Consider the following 23,641-nt stretch of genomic DNA (forward strand, 5'->3'; position numbering starts at 1 on the left):
GCACCCTCTAGAATGTGACTACCACTGTCATCACTGTATTGTAGAGTCATATCAGCAAGATTGATAAGAACCCACTAGACGACCTGCTCTAGGAATTCTTGAATCAAGTTGTTATGCGTACCCAAAAGCTAGAAAACAAGTTGTAGTTGATTAGATTAAAACCTTAAGGAAACTAAGTCCTTAAAGAATCAAATCTTAAAAACACCACAAAGGTTGATCACTCCCTTGATAAGTCAAGATATTGTATTCTACCAAGAACACAAGAAGGCAAAGCTAAACTTGCTGAAAAAAATCTCTATATTATTGATGATCTCGTTTTACATAGTTGTAGTCTTTATATAAGCATGTAAACATCATTATTTTATAAGGAAACTCCTAACTAAAGAGGATCCCTTTAATTTAGGAAAATAAATTTGCCTTGATATATGAATCCTTCTAAAAGACTACAATTAATGACAAGTACGCATAGAAAAGTCAAAGTAAAACAAAACAAGACAAAACAAGCCCATCAATACATTTTAGCATGCGGATTGGGCCTTTTCTTATCATGTCCATGCGCCAAGCCCATCAATACATCTTAGTATGCGGATTAGGCATTTTCTTATCATGTCCATGCGCCTTGGTCTTATGTCATGGATTCCAAGCTTTGTTCTTCGAGATCTAAGTCTTGCACATCGTCTTGCAGATAAAGATAGGTGATTATCCTTGGTGAAGCTTTAGAAACTTCTAGAACAGTCTTAGAATATTCTAGAACAGTTTCTTTGTCATGCACTTCCATGATTAAGCCTTGTAAAGCCTCTTTCATCATCTTTTTCCTTGCCCTAGTCATTGGACAACCAATTCCTTGCAAAGGATCTTGAGAATATTTGGGAATATTAGCTTGAGCCATTTGGCCAACGCCTCGATCTCCATTAATTCCTCCTTCCTCGAAAGGATTCATCATCGAATCACCTACATCAAACAAAGATAAATCAGCAATATTAAAAGTCGCACTAACATTACCATAGTTGCTTGGCAAATCTAGCTTGTAGGCGTTATCATTGATTTTTTCCAAAACTTGAAAATGTCCATCTCCTCTAGGCTGCAATTTTGATTTCCTTTGTGTAGGAAACCTCTCTTTACGCATATATATCCAAACCCAATCTTCAGGTTCAAAAACAACCTTTAAACGCCCCTTATTAGCTTGCTTAGCATATTGCTCATTCTTCCTTTCAATGTTAGCCCGAACCTTGGCATGTAAATCTTTCACAAAAACTGCATTTTTCTCACCATCAAGATTAACATGTTCATTAGTAGGCAAAAGTAAAATATCCACATGAGTTAAAGGATTAAAGCCATAAACAACTTCAAAAGGTGAAAAAGAAGTAGAATGAATAGACCGGTTATATGAAAACTCAATATGTGGCAAACACTTCTCCCATTACCTTAAGTTCTTTTGAATGATAGCACGCAACAAAGTAGTGAGTGTCCTATTAACTACATCAGTTTGACCATCCGTTTGAGGATGTGCAATAATAGAAAATAAGAGTTTAGTTCCTAATTTATTCCATAAAGTGCGCCAAAAATGACTTAAGAACTTAACATCTCTATCACTAACAATTGTCTCAGGCAAACCATGCAAATGAACAACTTCTTTAAATAACAAGTCAGCAATATGTGTTGCATCATTGGTTTTAGAACAAGCAATGAAATGAGCAATTTTACTAAACCGATCAACAACGACAAATATGTTGTCCTTACCACTTTGAGACCTTGATAACCCTAAAACAAAATCCATAGAAATATCAATCCAGGGTTGGTTAGGCACTGGTAAAATGGTATACAAGCCATGCAGTTTAACTTTAGATTTTGCTTGCCTACACGTAATGCACACTTATCACAAACAAATTGTACATCATGCTTCATAGTAGGCCAATAAAAATGCTCACGCAATATATCTAAAGTTTTTTGTACACCAAAGTGCCCCATCAAGCCGCCTCCATGAGTTTCTCTAACAAGTAACTCACGAATAGAACAAATAGGCACACACAATTTATCTTAAACATAAATCCTTCATGCCTATAAAAATCATTAAACGCACACTTATAACATGCATTCCATACTTGGCTGAAATCAGAATCATTAGCATACAAGTCCTTAAGCAATTCAAAACCAAGTAACTTAATTTGCAAAGATGTAAGTAATGCGGACCTCCTAGATAATGCATCAGCAACAACATTTTCTTTTCCATGTTTGTACCTGATCACATAAGGAAATGTTTCTATGAACTCCAGCCACTTAGCATGCCTTTTATTAAGCTTACCTTGGGATTTCAAGAACTTTAAGCTCTCATGATCAGAATGAATGATGAATTCCCTTGGCCACAAGTAATGCTGCCATGTTTGAAGAGTCCTCACTAATGCATAAAGTTTATTATCATAAGTAGGATAATTCAATGCTGCCCCACTTAGATTTTCACTAAAATAAACAATTGGTTTGGAATCTTGCAACAAAACAACCCCTATTTCAATTCTAGATGCATCACATTCTACCCCAAAAGCTTTATTAAAGTTAGGCAAATACAACAAAGGTGCATTAGTTAGCTTATTTTTCAAAGTTTTGAACGCTCGATCATGCACTTCATCCCACTTAAAAACAACATTCTTTTTAACAAGTTCATTCAAAGGTGTAGCAATAGAATTAAAATCCTTAACAAACCTTCGATAAAAACTTGCTAAACCATGAAAATTTCTTACCTCGTTTGCATTCTTAAGTGTAGGTCAGTCCCTTTATTGCCTTTACCTTTTCTTCATCAACACTAATACCCTACGAACTAATAACACATCCAAGAAACACAACAGATTCCATGCAAAACGTGCACTTCTTAAGATTAGCATACAATTGGTGCTCTCTTAACACACTAAAAACAGCATGCAAGTGTTTCACATGTTCATCCAAAGTTTTGCTATAAACTAAAATATCATCAAAGTAAACTACCACAAATTTCCCTATGAAAACACGCAAGACATGATTCATTAATCTCATGAATGTATTAGGTGCATTAGTTAAACCAAAAGGCATTACTAACCACTCATACAATCCATATTTAGTTTTAAATGTTGTCTTCCATTCATCTCCCTCTTTCATGCGAATTTAATAATAGCCATTCTTTAAATCAATTTTAGAAAACAAACAAGAGTCATGCAATTCATCAAGCATATCATCTAATCTAGGGATAAGATGTCTATACTTAATTGTTATTTTGTTAATGGCTCGGCAGTCCACACGCATACGCCATGTTCCATCTTTCTTTGGGACTAAGATGACAGGAACCGAACTTGGGCTAAGACTCTCCCTTACAAAACCCTTTTACACCAACTCATCCACTTGCCTTTGTATCTCATTTGTTTCCTCGGGATTAGCTCTATAAGCTGGTCGATTTGGTATGGTGGAACCGGGTATGAAGTCTATTTGATGCTCAATACCTCTTAAGGGAGCAAATCCATGGGGAATCTCCTCGGGAAATAGGTCCTCAAACTCCTGCAATAAAGACACAACAATACTAGGCAAAGAGGGGTTTGGGTCATTAGTAGAAAAGTAAACATCCTTGTACATAAGTACAAGTAGTTGCTGCCTTGCAATCATGACACTCTTAACCTCATTTTTTTCACTCATTCCCTTGCTTTTCTCTCATTTTTGTACACTTTTCTCCCCAATTTTCCTCTCAGCCTCACTCTTTCCACTTGCACCCTTCCCCTCAGTCTCACTTGCTCTCTTTGCTTTTGCTTGTTCACTTTCTTTCTTTTTCTTTTCCTCTCGCTCACACTTTTGTTCTTCTCTCATTTTGCACTCTCTTGTTATCCTAATCTAATCTTCATAAGCTTTCAAAGGTTTGAGAGGGGTTAGTACCACAACTCGGTTATTCATTACAAAAGAATAACGGTTTTTATACCCATCATGTGTAATCTTCCTATCAAACTGCCATGGTCGGCCAAACAATATATGACCAGCATGCATTGGTGCTACATCACATAGAACCTCGTCCTCATACTTTCCAATTGAGAAGGAAACCAGAACTTGCTTGGTTACCCCCACTTCTCCACATTCATTCAAACATTGCAATTTGTATGGTTTAGGATGCTTTATGGTATGCAAATTCAGCTTATCTACCAACAACGTACTAGCAACATTAGTACAACTTCCACTATCAATAATCATAGTACATACTTTATCCTTCACATGGCTTTTTGTGTGGAAAATATGCTCACATTGTTCCTCATCACTATCATCCTTAGGCTGTATACTTAGGGCTCTCTTTGTAACTAGCAAATCACCATGCACGGGTTCTGCAACTTCAACATCAGAACAATCCTCCAATGGTGGCATCTCATTTTCACTTGAGCTAGCACTTTCTATTTCTCCATTCTCCAAACAATCATAACTCTTTTGTTTAGGCATTGAGAAGAAATATGCCCGAATCCTTGGCACCTAAAACACTTAACTTCACATGACTTAGAAGAAGTTTTAGCGTTGGTTTTACCCTTATGAACAGCAACTGAATCACTTTGCTTTGCTTCTTCTTTTGTTTTTGAGACAGCCTTGTTGTCCTTCCAATTAGGTTTCCATGAAGAACCAGATCTGAACCCTTTTAATTTGATTTGCTTCTCCACTTTAATGGCTTTGTGCAACAGCTCCTCCATCTCCACATAGTGTTGTAAATCCACCACATCAGCAATCTCCTTATTCAAGCCGCCAATAAATCTAGTCATTGTTGCTTCTTAGTCCTCCTCTACGTTTGCTCTAATCATGGTTATCTCCATCTCTTTGTAATAGTCCTCTACACTCATGAAACCTTGAACTAGCCCTTACAACTTTCTATGCAAATATCTATAGTAATGGCTAGGTATAAATCTCTTACGCATTACCAATTTCATCTCTTCCCATGACCGAATTGGCCTCTCTCCATTCCTACGCCTATTAATCACCAATTGATCCCACCATATGCTTGCATAATCTGTGAACTCCACGGCTACTAGTTTTACTTTCTTCTCCTCAGAGTAATTATGGAAATCAAATACGTGCTCAACCTTTCTTTCCCACTCCAAGTATAGTTCGGGATCATTCTTTCCTTGAAAGGTCGGAATCTTCATCTTTATGCTACCCAAATTGCTATCTCTTTTGGAAACAGCCTTATTGCCTCGTTTAGAACTCGATTCCTCCAAATCCAAATCATCTTCCTCTTCTTCCTCAAACACACATCTTCTAGTGGACTTAGAAATAGATGGGGATTGCAAATCATCCAGCCTCGCATTCAACTTTCTGAATTGTTCATTAACAGCCCTTATGAATAATTTCATGTCAATCTCTTGTGGTTCTCCTTCAATACTCATGTTTATAACCTGCAAAAACTCGCTAGAAATAAAAGAAATTTTGTTTCTCACCTCTCTTTGCCTTTTTTTTTTGTTCCTCACACACTCCCTCACGTGTTTGCACTCAAATCAGACTTTTCTCAATGATGATCCCACCTCTCTTTGCCTCTTTTTTTTTTCCACTCAAGCCAGCCCCCTTTATGTTCTTAACAGGATCAAGATCAATAAATCTCAAGGAGCAATTAGTTAGATGGTGGCAAATCTCAAAATCAGAACTTTAAAAACTTAGTTGAGGCAAATGGTAGAAATAAGGAAAGAAAAATCAATTATAAGAGCCAAAAAAAAAAATAAGAAAACTTCCAAAGGAAGCAAAAGACATGCAAAAGAAATCACTAGAATATGGAGCATGAAATTAAATTAATTTAGACACAAGAATCATTATTTGATAATGATTGTTACTAATTAATATAGTAAGATAGTTGTTTAAGAAAAAGAAATCCCAGTTCAAAAAGGATTATACAGCTAGTTCTTGAATTAGTCAACTAGTCAAACCCAAAAAAAGGAAATATGATCTTGCAATTCAAGAAATCCCATTCACGTTGGGAAAATGAAAAAAAAAATCAGATCTGCAATCTAACTTCTCATTATTTTTTTTTCGAATTGAATGTTCTTTTCTGTCTCTTTTTTTTTTTTTTTTTGAATTGGATGTTTTTTTCTGTCTCTCTTTTTTTTTTTTTTGCCAAACTAAACACACGAAATAAAATTGACTCTACTCAAAAACACAAAGAAGTCGAATGGAAGAATTCAAAGAAACTATGCAAGAACAACACAAGAAACATGCAAAGATCAAAGAAAAACACAAAACAAGGATAAGTAACCTGTTTCTAGAACCAAGGCTTTGATACCAAATGATAAGAACTCACTAGATGACCTGCTCTAGGAACTCTTGAATCAAGTTGTTATGCGCACCCAGAAGCTAGAAAATAAGTTGTAGTTAATCAGATTAGAACCTTAAGGAAACTAAGTCTTTAAAGAATCCAATCTTGAGGATGCCACAAAGGTTGATCACTCCCTTGATAAGTCAAGATATTGTATTCTACCAAGAACACAAGAAGGCAAAGCTAAACTTGCTGAAAAAATCTCTATATTATTGATGATCTCATTTTACATATTTGTAGCCTTTATATAGGCATGTAAGCATCATTATCTTATAAGGAAACTCATAATTAATGAGGATCCCTTTAATTTAGGAAAATAAATCTGCCTTGATATAGGAATCCTTCTAAAAGACTACAACTAATGACAACTAAGCATAGAAAAGTCAAAGTAAAACAAAACAAAACAAAACAAGCCCAACAAGACAAAACAAGCCCATCAATACATCTTAGCATGTGGATTGGGCATTTTCTTATCATGTCCATCCGCCAAGCCCATCAATACATCTTAGTATGCGGATTGGGCCTTTTCTTATCATGTCCATGCGCCTTGGTCTTATGTCATGGATTCCAAGCTTTGTTCTTCAAGATCTAAGTCTTGCACATCGTCTTGCACATAAAGAAATGTGATTATCCTTGGTGAAGCTTTGGAAACTTCTAGAACAGTCTTAGAATCTTCTAGAACAGCCTTTTTGTCCTTGCCCTAGTCATTGGACCACCGATTCTTTGCAAAGGATCTTGAGAATATTTGGGAATATTAGCTTAAGCCATTTGGCCAGCACCTCGATCTCCATTAAAGATTCTATATCATTAGCCCGATGGTTCAGAGTCATTGAACTCCAAGAATAGCATCATATCTCATTGCACATGTCCACACCTCTTTAGTAAAATCAATTACAGAGTCTAAACAACCACATGCATCATTCCATAGTCACATGTGGTGACTGTAACTGAGTAGAAAAATGAAAATAGACTTGACCCACTCAAGGATGGCATTGAGTGGAGACACTGATATCCTAAAAGAAACTCAAATAGAATGGGTTGTGCAATCATAATGCCACTTCTAGTATGGATTACAGACCTTAAGCCCTATGTAAAAGTGATTGCAAGTCACACTAAACACCTAGAAGAGATTATGGGTTGCTGTGATAGTCCACAAAACTTTCTAGCATCAACTGTAGGTCACTAGTGAATTTCTAAGAGTGGTTAGAGGCCACTTGCATGCTTCTATAAGAGATGAACTTGGCTATGGTACCATGTAAATGCTGTATAGATAAGAAACAAGTGGGAGAAAATAAAATAATCTCCCACCAATTGACAACTTCCTTGTTTATATGTTTTAGAGTACATATAAAATGTCTATTCTTTCCTTAATGAAGTGGGGGCAGAGCTTAAACTATTCTCATATCACAATGACAAGTAAAGACACCAAACTATCCCTGGTCTCACACCTCTTAACAGAACTCAACTCAACTCAGACAAACTATTGACTAACTCAGCCTTAACCCCAACTCAGGGGAAGTTGATATAAGTTTGTATAGTAGTGATACACCACTTAAACAGTTGTGTATATGTTGTGTTTAGGATGTTTCATCACTTTATGCTGAGCTTTTGGAAGGGTCTAGTTCTCTTCTTCTATTTCAGGATACCTGGATGTTTATTGATCAATAATTTTCATCAAACAAGCTTTAAACAAGTATTTTATGTGCAAGTTAATCAAGCATGGGATGAATGAATCTGATGCATATAAATACTTTGTCTTGAGAGCACAACATATAGTACTATCCCATGGATATGAAATGGTTAATTGGTAAAGGACTTGAGCTCAAGGTTTTCTAAATCAGTACTATCTATCTACCTATCTATATGTACCATCTCATTTGTGCATTTGTAAAATGAACAGGAGGAAACCATCAACAACTTTGGCAAGCAATTGAACCCAAAGACAGTAGTGCACAACTGGTATGGCTTTTTTCCTTTCATTTTTAAGGAGTCTATAGTTCAAAAGGCCCATATCAATGCATGCATTTCTTTATTTAACTATAACTTATGCATATATATTCTATAGGGAAGATTTTGAACTGAACTAAGGATACTATTAGTCTTTGAATATCTAAAAATCACCATATGGATAGATAGAAATTGGTTTATGATATCAGATTATATGTAACAATCCTATTTAATTTTGCTGAGAGCTATTAGGGATGCCATAACAAAGAATTACCAAACAAATAAATAATACCTATCAAAAAAAAGAATTACCAAATAAGTAATATTTCACTATTATAATATACATCAAATACTCGAGTTGCCCCAGTAGTATTCATCAATGATTTTGTTCTTTTGCCCTTTGCTGGTGAGATTATAACTGATATTATCTTTATTGCAATGAGTAATGTGCAGAAATAATTTGATTACTGAAAACCAAAGGGAAAAAGAAAGACCAGAAATTAAGAAAATTGGGTATTGGAGACATGAGCCAATAATATGTCAATAGGGTATGCAATTAGTGTTTGAAAGAAATCAGGTACAGGAGAAATCTTGCAATAGTATTTGAAAATGAAAATCAGGTACAGGAGAAATCTTACTTTCACTTTCAGAGATACGTTGAAGGAGATCTAAAAACGATGTTGGTCAGGAGCTTTGAACAAGAGATAAATAAAAGAACAAAATAACACTAGATCAATATCTGTTCAGTAAATCAGATGGAGAAATGAAAAGGATCGTTGTTCTCTCACCTAGTTAAACGCAGACCTCAATGCAAACTTCAACAGAGAAGAGGTTCATTGTTCAGATCTCAAACGCTGTTCAGATATCAACGCAGACTTAAACGCTGACGCTCGAACTCTCAAGGTTGTTGGTGGATGTTTCGAACTCCTCATATCTCAAATCTGAGAATCATAGTCGTTGCTCAGATCTCAGAGTGTCGTGCTAGTGGAAGAGCGTAAATTCCTCTTCTATTTCCCTCGATGAAATAGGGCGTGATTTTTTACTTCGGAAAAACCGATGTAGTTTTCCACCGCTAAATCAATGTAAATCATCGGGTGTTTGCAAATTTCCATTGATAATAGAGGCTTTTTTACACTTTCCAAACACATGCAATTTTAGACCGGAGTGCAATAATGCACTGAACCGAAATTTACACTCCTTCCAAACACAGCCTTACTGCTTAACACTTGGGAAAATGATATTTTGTTAGGTCCTACAGAAAATAAATAAACCCACGTTCATATTTTGGTATTAGTGGGTCCCATAGAAAAGAAAAGAACAATTCTCCAGTAACTCATTTGCTAATAATACCCTCCTAAGACTTGGGAAAATCATTTACTATATATATATATATATATATATATATTCTATGGAGGTGTACCAGAGCAGCAATACTTTGGACCGTTTGGGAGAAAAGAAATGATAAAATATTTGAAGGAAAAGAAAAATGCAAGGAAGCTCTAGTCGAAACAATAACATTGAGGATGGCACATTCGGTAAAAAGCTTGAAGTTGTTTTCAGGTTTTAAGGTCGAAGACTTTTTCAGGGTTTGGGGACTTATTGTTGCCTCCTCATCTACAAGATAACAGTTTTTTTAGGCATGGTCTCCTCCAACAGATGGTTGGAAGAAGCTGAACTTTGATGGGAGTTGTGTGGGTAACCCAAGCCCTTCAAGCATTGGGGGGGCCATTAGAGATGAAAATGGACTCATTATTGCTCTGTACTCCGGTCCTATGGAGGAGGGTGATGTGGCAAGTATAGAGTTTCTAGCTGCAGCATATGAGGTTGAGAAGGCAAAAGAGTTGGGTATTAATAGACTGATCATCGAGGGAGACTCAAAAACTGTGATAAAATGGTTGTAGAAAGGGGAATGGGTGACATGGCAGTTGAAGAATGATTTCTGAAGATTTAAATGGATGTCAAGGAACATGTCAATCCAAGTGGATGGGTTAGGAGATCTGCTAATAATTTGGTAGATAGTTTAGCAAAGCAAGGGGTTCAAAGAACACATGTTTTGGACACATTTGTAATTCTATCCTGGGTCAGCTTACTAAAGCTAATTTCTTTCACAACTTCTTCTTGTATCCTAAAGTTTTCTAATTAATGAAATAATTTCAAAGTTATTGATCAAAACAAAATTGAAGACTTGTTGGATTTTTTATTGGCCATTTATTTCTTGTGGGTTGTATTTGTAAGCCATTTGGGAATTATTAGATAATATTAAAGTTTCGTAGAGTGAAATAGATGTAACATTGTTGGGTTTGTTGAAGAAGCACACCATCAATTGAGACAAACAGAATTGTTGGATTTAGATGTAACATTTTTTTGTATGGATTATACCTCCTTAACCTGGTTTTTATAATCAAACCAATGTTTTAAAACGTGGAGGCGTGACGCGAGGTGTTCCACTACCTAGAGGCGTGAGGCGTATTTCAGAACGCAAGAAGTGTAAGCCTCCTTAAGAGAAGGGGGTTAAGAGGAGGATAAAGAAGAAGGGGGGATCTCATTTTTTCTTTATTTTTAATAAAAATCTTTTATATTAAGAAGAATAAAGATGCATAACATTAATTGAAAGGGGGGGTCGTGTTGAAGTGGAGGCGAGCCTACCGGAGCGGAGCAAGACCCCCCTAACTTAAAAAAAACAAATTGCGCTGCATTGGAAAGGGGCTGAAGCCCCCCTAGACGAAGGGGCAAGGGGAAAACCACTTTCTTTCCCCTTATCTTTTCTTCCCTTCCCTTTCCTTTTCTTTCCTTTCCTTTCCTTTTCTCTTTTTTTCTTCTCTTTCTTTTTCTCTCCCTTCCCTTTCTTTTCCTTTTCTTTCCTTTTTTTTTCGTTTTTTTTTTCTTTTTTTTCTATCTTTTTATATAAGATGTTCATGAGGCGCATGAGGCATACGCCTCTAGCACGCCTTATGAAAAAAGTGCATGAGGCGTATGCCTCAATGGTGTCAATGCCTCTAGCATACACCTCGGGGCGTTTCAGGAGCACCTTGCCTAGAGGCACACCTCCCACGCCTTTTAAAACACTGAATCAAACTATCTTATTTAGATGAAGAGATGAGGGTTCTTGTTGATATAGAAGTGACAAGAATAGAGAAAATCATACATCCATCATAGAAACCTGCCCTAGGTTCCTATTTTCCTAAGAACCTAACCAACTTTATTGTTGTGTTTAGATTTTTCTGAATCACCAATAGATGGGCCCTATCTTGGAGATCATCAACACTGAAAATAACCATTTGATGACCTCAACTATGTGTTGCCATTTTGTCCTTTTGTTAGAACAAATGGAAAAGAAAATTCAGCAAAATATGAAAAAGTTTCACACAAAGAGTTGAAGAATGGTTGGTTGAAATTGATAGCAAGTAATGCTCATACATGGCCATAGATATAGGTAATGATATCCTAGGGCATATACATCCATTGATGCAAATGAATTGGAACAAAACAAAGCTGAGATCCATGATTAAAAGGATTGATTTTAAACCAAAAAAAATATTGAAGGTCAACCTTTTAATTATTTGTTGGGAAAATAGAAATTAATACACATTGCTACACCATTATATTGCTCAATACATAATTTGTGGATAATATTCAGTCCTTGCAATTTTGATTTGTTTAAACAATAGGCTTGAAATGAAGTAGATAAGTTTATATTGCACAGTTAATAATTAGATTTTCATATATGGTTTTATGTCTCTAAAAATGTAATTTCTAACTTATTTTCTATTATTTTCTTATAGGTTATATTAAACATGATAAAGGAGATACTTCAAATATACAGATGAAGGCAAATTTGATCAAATTTTATACCTCAAGTTTTTTTTTTTTTTTGAGATTGATTTTCATGTATTCAAGAACCTTGAATTTGTAATAGATTTTAAACTTATGGATGTATTAAAGCACCTTGAGATGTAATTCATTTTTTATTATATAATCTTTTATTAGAATTTTGCATTTAAGTTTTATCTTGTAATGAATGAAATATGTTATGCTTGTATTCAACACAGGAAAACAAGTTTCAAAAAAGTAATGAAGAAATTTCAAGATCTAGCTATCAACCATATATTAGCAATTTTAGCTACAAGAAGTTAAAAACCGTAGCTAAAGATTCATGTTTTCTTGCTGCAATAGATATATATATTTTAGCTACGGTCAAAGTAAACCATAGCTATAGATTCATATTTCTAGTTAAGGACATCTCAAAACCGTAACTATAGATTTAAATTTTGTAGCTACGAACACTGCAAAACCGTAGCTATAGAGTGACATTTATCTACGGTTGTAAAACAAACTGTAGCTATAGAGTCAAATTTGTAGGTACGAATAACTTAAAAGCCTTAGATAAAATTGCACACGTAATTATTGAATCAGGATTTAGCCACAAACATAGACCATAGCTATATATTAGTTTTAGCTATGGATTCTATCATCCGTAGCTATTACTTATAGCACCGTGACTGTAGCCACTATTTTTTTACCGTAGCTAGTTCATAGCAATAGACCTATAGCTACGGTTTGTTGGATTTATAGCTATAGTTTTGTCCATAGCTATAAGTCTATTTTCTTGTAGTGCCATCTATGTAGTCCCTTTAGTAATGCAACTTTTTTTTCGATAAAATGGTCATTATACAACTTTACCTAGGGACTAAATGAACACTGGTAAGTGCTTTAATCCAGGTAAACATTTTCAAGGAAACACTTGCTTGGATAAGTGCATTTACATAGGTAAATGACTTATCGAGATGCGAATGAGCCCTAACCTTCCTATTTGTGTTTTTTTATAACATAAAAAATATAGATTAGAAGTTTACTCCACACCACACTTCAATTATATATCATAATCATATGGGTTGTAGTTTTTAACATTTAGACATTTTCCCTTGTTAGTGCATGTTAGTCAAAACATAAAAAAATCAATTATTAGAATTTATATATTTCTAAATGTTAACGACAATTACATTGATTCTCTAAGATAAGCATATGCATACATATTTTATTTTATTTATGCATATTTTTATTATTTATTTTTGTGTTAATTACAAGTGGGAGTAGCTAGGTAGGTTTATGAATTTACTATTGAAGAAAATAAAGAGAAGAGCAAAGGATGTGGGGGATTCGACAAATAGATAAACTCTATGGAGTTTTAGAGCAGGCCAAGGACCTAAGGAAGTGGAAAATGGAATATGATTCTATGATGTTAGATTGGAAGTGTTATAAATTGTCTTTAACCATCGGGATCTCTAAAAGGTTACCATGGTCGATTTAGGGGTACCCCTACTTCTAAAAGGATGGAGTATTGTAATATTAATCGATAACTTAGTGATCAACTATGTTCAAGTGTGAATTTCATTGCATTGGTGTAAATTCATGGGAGTGTAGATAGGCTAAGAGAAAACTCTGGTTTACTTTTTCTTTTGATTAGATTTTCTCTTATTTGTTTGTGAGATGTAAAATGAAGTAGTTCTCATTTTATATGAAAAAGAGAGGAGATTGGAGGAGGGTTATTTGTTTAAGAGTGAGGTAGGAAGCATGATGATATGCTATATATATATATATATAGAGAGAGAGAGAGAGAGAGAGAGGTAGGAAGAAGATAGTGCAACCTTTACACAAGTTTTTTGTATGTAAACTTGATGCTTGACACTACCAATGAATGCAAAAGAAACAAAAAGTAAGTTATGAGTTAAAACCATAGTAACAACCATAGGGTGCCTTCTGGCCCAAGAAAATGAGGAACAAGTAGAGAAACCAATATGCTATGCCAATAAAGCACTAAGGAAGCTGAATTGAACTACTCGGGCATGGAGAAGTAGTGTTTAGTTTTAATTTTTGTAGTTTAGAAGTTTAGACACTACTTATTAGGTTACAAAACCCTCTTAGTAAGCAAAAGTGACCTAGTGAAATACTTCATGGAGAGACCACCTTTGTCACGACAATTGGTTTTTTGGCTAATACAACTTAGTGAATTTTCAATAAGGCTAGTACCACCTAAAGCAATAAAGGCCTAGGCACTTACAGACCTTCTAGCAATGTTCCCTCCATTGACAACTTGGAAATAAATAAAAACATACCCGAAGAACAACCCACGGTTGCACTAATAAAAGACGTAAAATGGAGCCTATTTTTCAACGGAGCCTTGACTGTGGAAGTAGGAGTACGAGTAGTGTTACAATCCCCAGGTGATGTAAAAATATCTAGAGCTATTAAATTACAGTTTCCAGGATCACATGATGTTGTAGAGTATGTGGCAATGATACTAGGACTCCTACTAGCTTGGGGGATGGAAGTTAAGAAAATTACAATGTACAGAGACTCTTCCTTAGCGATCCAACAATCTAACGAAGATAGGGCAATAAAAGGGATCATACACCTACCTTATAGGATTTTGATAAACCAAAAATACCCGGGCCTAACCATCACTTTCCAACACATAAATGGAGTAAAGAATAGGTATGCAGACCCACTAACAATGCTAGAATCGTGGATATAGTTTGAAGAGACATAAGCAATATTGATGGTCTACAAAAGAGTATTATCTACCCTAGAAATGTTAGCCCATTCTGTGGATCATCTAGACAACATAACTGAAGAGGATTGAAGGCACAGGATTATACGAAAATTACAAAACCACATAACTTCGACAGAGGATAATCACTTTCTCACCAAGTTCCAAATCCTAGGTAACATGTTGTACTACAAGATGGCAGATGCAGTACAAGCAAGATGTTTGGATCTTGAACAAAGAAAAATAGTCCTAGAGGAAGTACACAGACTTGTTTTGTGGAATCTAGATGACTAGCTTATACAAGAAATTGTAATGATTAAATTATTACTAGCCCAAAATGAAAGACAAGCTAAGGGAACATAAGAAGACTACAAGGAATGCTTACCAATGATGGATAGACAAGAGTGCTTAAACATAGCAAAAGCATACTAGAGACAGCCCTATAGGGATTACTTAAGTGAAGGAACCCTTCTCGTGGATGCCAAAGCCGTGAAAACTTTAGTGCTATTCAATAAATCTTTTGCAAGTAAACCCTTGAGATTCCTAAGAGGAGATAAAGTCCAAGAAGCATTAACTTTAAGCACATAGCCAAGAGCCTGTCACCCACCGAGGCCAACAAGAACTATGTGACCACATCATCCAATCAGGATTTTACTGGTCTACCATGCTGCATGACACTTATTAGATAGTGTATGCCCTTACCTCCAATCGGATTGATATACATAAACATTTATTAGTAAATGAATAAAGTATATTATTGTTTCATGTTCTTATCGGTGTGTTTTTATGAATTACTCCTTAAACTGAATACTTATGAGAGTCATGTTAGTTTAGAATGTTCCTAGCCATTAGATAGACTTTGGGAGTTTATCCTAACAAGGCTGACACTCGTATGCTACCAAACTAGTGAAGCTGCTAAGGTTAGACACCAAGTAAAACTAGTGGGTGTTTAGAAAAAACACTAAACTTGGACCAATTTCTAGTAATGCCCTAGACCTTGGAGATAGACGAGCAAAACTAGAAAGCTATACTTAACCCTATTACGATATTGTAGGTTTTGGACTGAGCTGCCATTGATATGCCAATCAGTGAGATCAATCAAGGGTAAAATATCTGGGTATGTTGGGGCAATTTAGAAAGTTACCTGAATGGGTGATTGTAGTAATAAGATTGGCTCCTTTGTCACACAAAGTAAATATCAAGGTTTACACTCTCTCTAATAGAAACCTAAACTGCCAACAATGGATGTCAATTGTATTTGAAATCTGATTTGCAAAATGTATTTATATGTTACATTACTATTTCATGAAAAAATGTTTGCAAAATATTTTAATCCCAAGATCCATCTGAACGAAGAATGTGATACTGCATTTTGTAGTAAGGGAAAAGGTCCTTCCCTATGGGTAGTATTTTGATGATTATGAGCCAAGAGGTTAGGTGTAGGCCAGTAAACGGATCAAATTTGAATCAAATCAGACTAGATTTGAATTCAAAATTGATTATAAACAATAATATCCGAATTTGATTTGATACTCGACGGATATCAAATATTTTAAATCGACTTGATTATTAAATCAAATATTCGATTCGATTCGAATTCGACCAATTACTAGACTTTTTGAATGCAATGGCAGTGTTGGTTGGTGCATGATGGCGGCAGTCGTGCGTTCCCTCGGTGCAAATGTGATGGCAATGTTGGCCAGTGATGCATTGATGCTGGACTATGGACACTTGGCACAATGGTCGGTGATGCTGGATGGTTGAGGGCCTTGAGGTGTTGAGCAGCGATGAAGGAGACGGTAGTGGCCGTTGACTGGTACTCGACCGCTATCACTGATGCTGTCATTGGTGATGCTGATTCAATGAGTGGATTGAGAGATAGAGAAGATGAGAGACAACTGACGAGAGAGGACTAAGGAGAGGCAGAGCTGCAGAGGATGAGGGGCAATGACCGGTGATGGTGGTTGCTCAGGTGACGTCTGACAATAGCGAAGGGTTAGGGTTATGGTTTGAAACTTGAAAGGAGATGGAGAGCGGACTGAAAAATAGAGTGGGTTCATTGACCAACCCGAGCCCGGCCGAGCTCGAGTGCATTAAATTATAATGTGGGTTGGTCTCAGGTTAAGAAGATTAGACTTGACCTTGGGCTTAGGCCATAATCCCAAATTTTATGGTCGGGCTGGGGTTGACCATATAAACCCGACCCAAAGCGCCTAACTTGCCCCCCTAATCTTCAAAATAAAGGAAATAGGCACATCTCCATTCAACCTAGTCTATGGTCAAGAGGTAGTCCTACCTGCAAAAAATACAGTTAGTGTTTTAGTGTTTGCGTGCATAGTGCAACAATTAGGAAAAGAACACTATTCAAACCTCATGGATGAAGCACTATGCACAGCTGAAATGCCTAGATGAGAAAAAGAGAGCAAGCCCTAATAAATCAAATAGCATTAAACAACAAATGACAACTCACTACAATAAACTAGTGCAGACAAGGGAATTCAAGAAGGGGGATCTAATCCTCAAGGTAGCCCCACATGTTAGACAAGGAAAGTTAGCCAAAAAGGGTACCGTGGCATGGCAAGGTCCACACGTCATCAAGGAAGCAGTACCATGGATTGGTAATTATCATGTTATGTACTTTACGACCCAGTGAATAAAGAGTAAGATGAAACCCTAAATGTCCAATGGTTGAAATTATATTATGCATGAACAATGTAGTTACATCTTGTTGCATGCAATTCAAAATATTGTGTAACTATTTGCAAAGCACAATGATAATCATATTTCACCTTAAACTATGTGTTTTATATACAAATGCGCTTATTAACATTTGTATCTCAATCATTACAAATCAGGTCCTACCAAAGGGCATTACCCCTCCTTGGCACTACACAAGACTTTACAACTTCAGTCTTGCTTGAGGGTGTTACTCCTTTGTGGCATTGCATAAGACTCTAATACTCAAGTCTTGCATGAGGATGATACCCCTCCATGACCTTACAAAGATGTTATAAATCAAGCCCTTCGCAAGGATGTTACCCCCTCCTCAGCACTGCACAAGATTCAAATACTTAAGTCTTGCCTAAGGTCATTACCACTAGGCATTGTTTCAAAGGGCACCAAGCTTCCAAGAATCCAGTAACTCTAGGCGCTTTGACTCAATGGTAATCCTTTGGACATTATATTGAAGACCTAGTAACTCTGAGGGGATTTAGCTTGACAATAATCCTCTAGGCATTTTATTAAAGGCACCAAGAAGCCAAAAGATCTAGTAATTAACTTTGGGGGGCTTCGGTTCAACGGTAATCCTTTAGGCACTAAAATTGTTTTATCTCAATATAACAACTATCAAATTAGTCTACGACAAGCATATTTCCATAACATAGACATACAAAGATTGTTCTCAGTACAAGCCCACAATGAACAAGCTTTTTGAATCACAAACAACCTATCAACACAAAAGGCATCATTGACATTTTCCCACAACAAACAAGCCTTTTGTGGCATAACACTGCTATACTAAATTCATTAGCAGCTTTGAAAGATCAACCGTGACTAGACTACGACATGACAAAAAAGTATCTTTCTTATGAAAATAGCATAACATGCAAGACACCTCTCTTAGGAGGGTATTACAATTATTTTTATTAATTTATAAGTAGTTTATTAAATAGCCAAATTAACATGATAATATTCGAAGGTAAATGTTTATCTATCATCTCTCAAAACTCAACATTCAAATCCCAAAACAACATTCTCAACATTCAGGAAACATTTACAAATTTTAATGTACCTCTAAAATCAACCATTACAATTTGAGATGTTAGAGTTCAATATAAATGAACATGACCTAAAGTCCCTCAACCTTAACTCTACCCAACCAAATCCAAAATTGACTTCAGGTAAAACAGCATTTCTCCCATCCTCTTAAAGTCTCATAATATTTCTCAAATTCTCTTTTGTAATTGAAGTAGTGCGATCTAGATGCTCTCGTGTGTCTGGTGATTCAAATGCTGATTCAAATACTTGCCTTGTCAGGGACCGAGTTGTAGATAGCCAAGCTGTTATGTTCTGCAAGAGAGGTATAATTAGAGTGTCTGGGTTGTCTACCCGAGGTGGGCACTCTGATGCTTAAGTTAGAGAGTTGTTTAAGGGATAAGAGAGTTTGAGAGCTTAATTGCGCATACCTTCACTGGTAAGAATGAGGGTTTCATATAGAGGTGAGTGACCTGAGTCTCCTCACAACGGTTTTCATGTTCCCGCGGAGATGTTTTCGTGCACTCAGGAGAGTAATTACGTCGGTTACATAATCTGCGCAGGGGTTACATCGATTACATAATCAGCGGCCTCGCCTTGCAGGTCGCCACAGGTTCTTATAACTCGGCCGGCCTCTGAGGTAGGTCGTCATATGCTGGGAGACCTGTTAACTCAGCCCGACCGAGGTAGTAGATGTCGGCCTAGACGAGGTGTTTTAGGCCAACTTGCCAAGCTGGTTCGCTTACTCAGCACCGAGGTGTTGCTTGAAGGCCACGTGTCGTGATGTAATTCAGAGGACCAAATTACCCCTCATCAATTGCCCCCCACTCCCAAGCCTTCACCAGCTCAGTGAAGGGAGTAGTCCTTATTAAGGTAATTGGTCCTACTAGTTCGTAGATCACTTGACTCGCTCACCTAATCCGATTTGAAATTGGGCGGGACCACGATAGATTTCAAATTTTAAATTCAAAAGGAAAGCGCGCATAGTGAGTGCACAAAATTTAAATTCGAAATAGCCCACATGCGGCAGCATTATCTCGATCGTCGATCTATTGTTAGTGCATCTCAGTCATTCGCCATTCTCTAGGGAGGTCTCAATTGAGGTGCTGAAGTCTGCTTGCCTGTTGAAATTTTATTCATCGCCGGTATCGGTTTCTTTTATCTCTTACCTAGTGAGTAGCTTCCTTTATCGATATGTCTTTTGATCCTCATAGGGTAGATCGCCAAACTATATGTAGCTTAGAGAGGAGGGCTATTCAGGAGAGGATTCTCAGAGAGAATCTATTGTTTCTCGGCTAGGGGCAAGAGTAGATGCCCAAGAAGTGAAATCCCCTTTTGGTCTTACTGAGCTCTCCAATGAGTGTATAGTAGAGTTGTACAGTATTTTCCAGATACCTACCGAGTTCGACTGTATCCAGCTTGGCCTTGATGAGTATCCTTGGAGTCATGGCCGAGATGCTGTCTATGTCTTTGAGGAGGCATTGGTCACCAGTCTCCATTTTCCCTCGCACCCTTTTCATTCCTGAGGTGCTCTCTTATTATGGTGTCTCCTTAGGTCATCTACACCCCAATGTAGTCCAAACTCTGGTAGTATTGATTTCCTGGTGTCATCACTGAAACTTCCCTTTAGATTTAGATATTTTATCCGGGTTGTGCTCTATGAAAAAGGTTCCCAATGTTCCCTACTGTTTTTACCTTCCCTTCCGTGGTGGCTATAAGGTGCTAGTTGAGTTTTCCTTTAAAGTTAAAGATTGGCAGAATAGGTACTTCTTCCTTTCTTGTAGTAATGGATGGAATATGGATACTATATGGTAGAAGGATTGCCAAAGTTTCAATGTAGAGTTCGATGGAGAGCTACGACTTGCGGTTCAACATTTTGTTCATTGGAAAGCTCCAGTAGAAAACCTTTTGGATGAGCATATGCTCATACAGGCTGGCCTAAGTCACGTAGGTAGTTCGGCCTTCAAGTCCTTTGTATTTACTTTTGATATTTAATTTTTAGGCTCGACGAACTTCCCTTTCCCCTTTTTAGATATGACGAGCATGGAGTCAATTTTGGTGGCATATAAGAAGAAAACTTCGAGGAAGAAGCGAAGGGTCGATCGTTCGTCAATGAAGGGTACCTCGGCCAACATCAAGGTGAGGTCGCCATCACTTTCCCTTCTTGTTGTCAACCTCGAGGGAGGCGGCGACCCTATGAGTACCGATCGAGACTCCATGGACCCTGTTGCCTTTCAACCTCAGGTCAGCCAAGAGGAGCGTGTTGCCAGCCCTTATACCTCAGACATACCTCACTTTGTTCCGAATGTCGACGTCTCTATGATTGATCATTTAAATGACCCATATGTAGCCCTTCAGGTGGGGAGAGGGATGTTGCTTCTGGAAGATGTGTAGTATTACCGTGGTTTGGACCCCACAGATGTTGGAGCTCACATGACTCACTATATACTTCAGGATTGTCTTTTAAATTTAGGAGATTCTGTTCTTTTTTTATGTGATTCTTGTACTGATCTCATTTTTCTTCTTTTGATAGGAGAACACTATGGGGCAAGTCCCATTGGATCTGGTCACCTCGAGCTGAAAAGAGAGAATCAAGCTATAGTCTAGTGTTGACGCATTGTAGTCCCATATGCGAGGGATCTAGCTCAGTGCCGAGGAGAACCTCTAGTGATTCATCGAGTTGAGTGGGAAAATGCAATGCAAGCTAGACAAGGCCCGAGAAACCATTGCCGCCCAAGAGTGTTGACTGGAAGAGAGGCGGACCAAGTATATCGAGGATATCTGCCGAGTAGAATTGGAAGCCGTCAATCCTTTCCATAGCTCTCCCAAGTACGCCCAGGAAAAGGTGGAGTATGTAATCCCCACAATGTGAAAAGGATTTAAGCTTTGTTGCTGCTACTTGAAGATGTTGCATCCTGATTTTGACTTCGACACCTTCTTTGTCAACAATGTGCTGAATGAGCTTGTTGTACAGGTCGATAGGGAGCCCTTGACTCCTGATGAGGGTGAAGAAGTAGATGGCGTAGAAGAGGGCGAGGAGGGCGACGATGTCAATGACGAGCTATGGGATGGTGGCGAGGAGTAGGTCAGCTTGTCTGATGGTTTCTTCTGTTTTGTTGTTTCCAAGAGCTTGTGCACTCCTATAAGTTAATGCTTCTTTGGGCCTACGCACCCATGTTATTCAAAATTTGGTACTGCTTGCTTTTTCCTTTTTTTATATATATGCACCTCGGCCTTTGGCATTAGCACACTTAATAGAATTTACTTTTCCCGTATATGATGCCTTCTTCGAATGGAGTTTCTTTTTACTTAACTATCGCGCAAGTTAGTCGAATTTTCATTAGGTCAACTGGGTGCCTTAGTATAAAAGCGTTGGTATCCCTTTAGGCTTTATTTTGGCTGAGCTGTTGAGAGGTCGGCCTGGATGCCTTAGTAAATTTTCACAAATCCGCAAACGTAGCTCGGAACTCTTTTTCTATGCTTTCTTTTAGCCGAACTGTTGAGAGGTCGGCCTGGATGCTTTAGTAAATTTTTGCAAATTCACTGACATAGCTCATAACTCTTTTTTTTTTAGAGATAGTATCTCCTTAGGTTGTCTATATTCCACACACAGGGTACCATCTTTCCCTCCAGTGTTTCAAGCTCGTATGCATTTTTTCTTATCACTCTAAAGACTCTATAAGGGCCTTCCCAGTTCGGTCCTATCTTTTTCACACCGGGCTCAGGCACCATAACCTTCCTGAGTACTAAGTCGCCAATAGGGGTGCTCACGGTTCAGTTAACCAAATCGTGGGGTATTTTTCGAACCGAACCAACCTGATCTATTTTTTAAATATCCAAACCAAAACCAAACTGATGCAATCGGTTAACTAGTCCACCGGCTAACCGTGGTTTGGTTTTTCTATTTTTTTATGTACTTAAATAAAAAAAAACTAAAATTGTCGGTGGTTGTTGTCGGTGATGGATTGGTTGGTGCCGGTGGTTGCTATCGGTGCCAAACTGGTTGGTGCCGATGGTTGCTATCGACTGTCGCCTGAAGTGAGAGCTTGAGAGGTGCATTGGGTGGAGACACAGAGAGGAGAAGTGAGAGAAAGAGAAGAGAGATATAGAGATCGATGGTGTTGGACTGTTGGTGCTTGCTTGTCGGCGAGGTGGCGACTAGCATTGCCACTTGGTGTTGCATGCTGCCGTGCTGGTGGTTGGCGACTTGGCACAGGCCATGCAACCATCTAGAGTGGGGACTGAAATATGAAGAGTTAAAGCAGAAGAGTAAGAGAAGAGTCAAAGAAGAAGAAAATTAGAAGAGAAGAGAAAACTAAGACACTAAGAGAAAGAAAAGAGAAAAGAGTCAAAAACTGAGAGTCTGACACTAGCAGTCTAGGGAAAAGACAAAAGAGAAAATTGATGGAGATTGGAAACTAGCAATCTGGCACTCTGGAAGACTGTTGAACTTTCAATTGAATGGTTAAAATTTCAAAGAGAAGGCAAAAAGTTTGTGCTGAACTCTTGTATTCGATTTTAAAAAAAATAAAAAATATTATATAATATATATAAATATTATATAAATATATATTATTGTGTATATATTGGTTGGTTCAGTTAACTGAAGGAAGGGGAAATCCATTATATGGATGGCCAAACCATGCTGGATGGTAGGGCGAATTTTCAAAAATTTCTTTTTACCCTTCCGGGAATCACATTCCTAGTTTTAGAAAAAATACATTTCTTAATGATCGTTCTTAAACCAAACCGGACCAGATCTAAAACTGAAAGAAAGGGAGAATAATACCCGATACAAATTCCACATGTGTAGTTCCCAAAGTAGGTGTTCACGCCCAAAGAGGGTACCAAAACTAGCTTCCACTAAAGATGGCGCATCTTAGGGTGAAGTCGGTTCAACAACGCAGTCCTTCAGCAAGAACTGCAATCCAACAACTTGGATTGAGCAAGGGAGATGAGCACGAAATTAATCTGATTTTTCTTGCAAAATCAGAAGTGATAACTGATCTTTATCAGTCCAAGAACTGGAGAACGAACTAGGTTTAGGCAGCAAGAGCAGATGGAGAAAACTGAGAGTAGAAAGGTTATCTCTGGAGCGGTTCACC

At 37.4% G+C, this 23,641-nt stretch overlaps 1 long non-coding RNA gene across 1 annotated transcript; it reads right to left on the reverse strand.

Annotated features, from left to right (window-relative positions):
- Positions 1 to 279: 279 nt before the first annotated feature.
- LOC148802328 (uncharacterized) lies at positions 280 to 9,416 on the reverse strand. The gene is made up of 2 exons (XR_016083144.1): positions 9,022 to 9,416; positions 280 to 8,924 (listed from the first exon to the last, which is right to left on the reverse strand). It is a non-coding gene; the product is annotated as an uncharacterized LOC148802328 (long non-coding RNA).
- Positions 9,417 to 23,641: the final 14,225 nt, after the last annotated feature.

The sequence above is a fragment of the Nelumbo nucifera genome, chromosome 2 (assembly GCF_055504915.1).
Source record: "Nelumbo nucifera cultivar China Antique chromosome 2, China Antique-T2T, whole genome shotgun sequence".
In the NCBI taxonomy this organism is placed as follows: domain Eukaryota; kingdom Viridiplantae; phylum Streptophyta; class Magnoliopsida; order Proteales; family Nelumbonaceae; genus Nelumbo; species Nelumbo nucifera.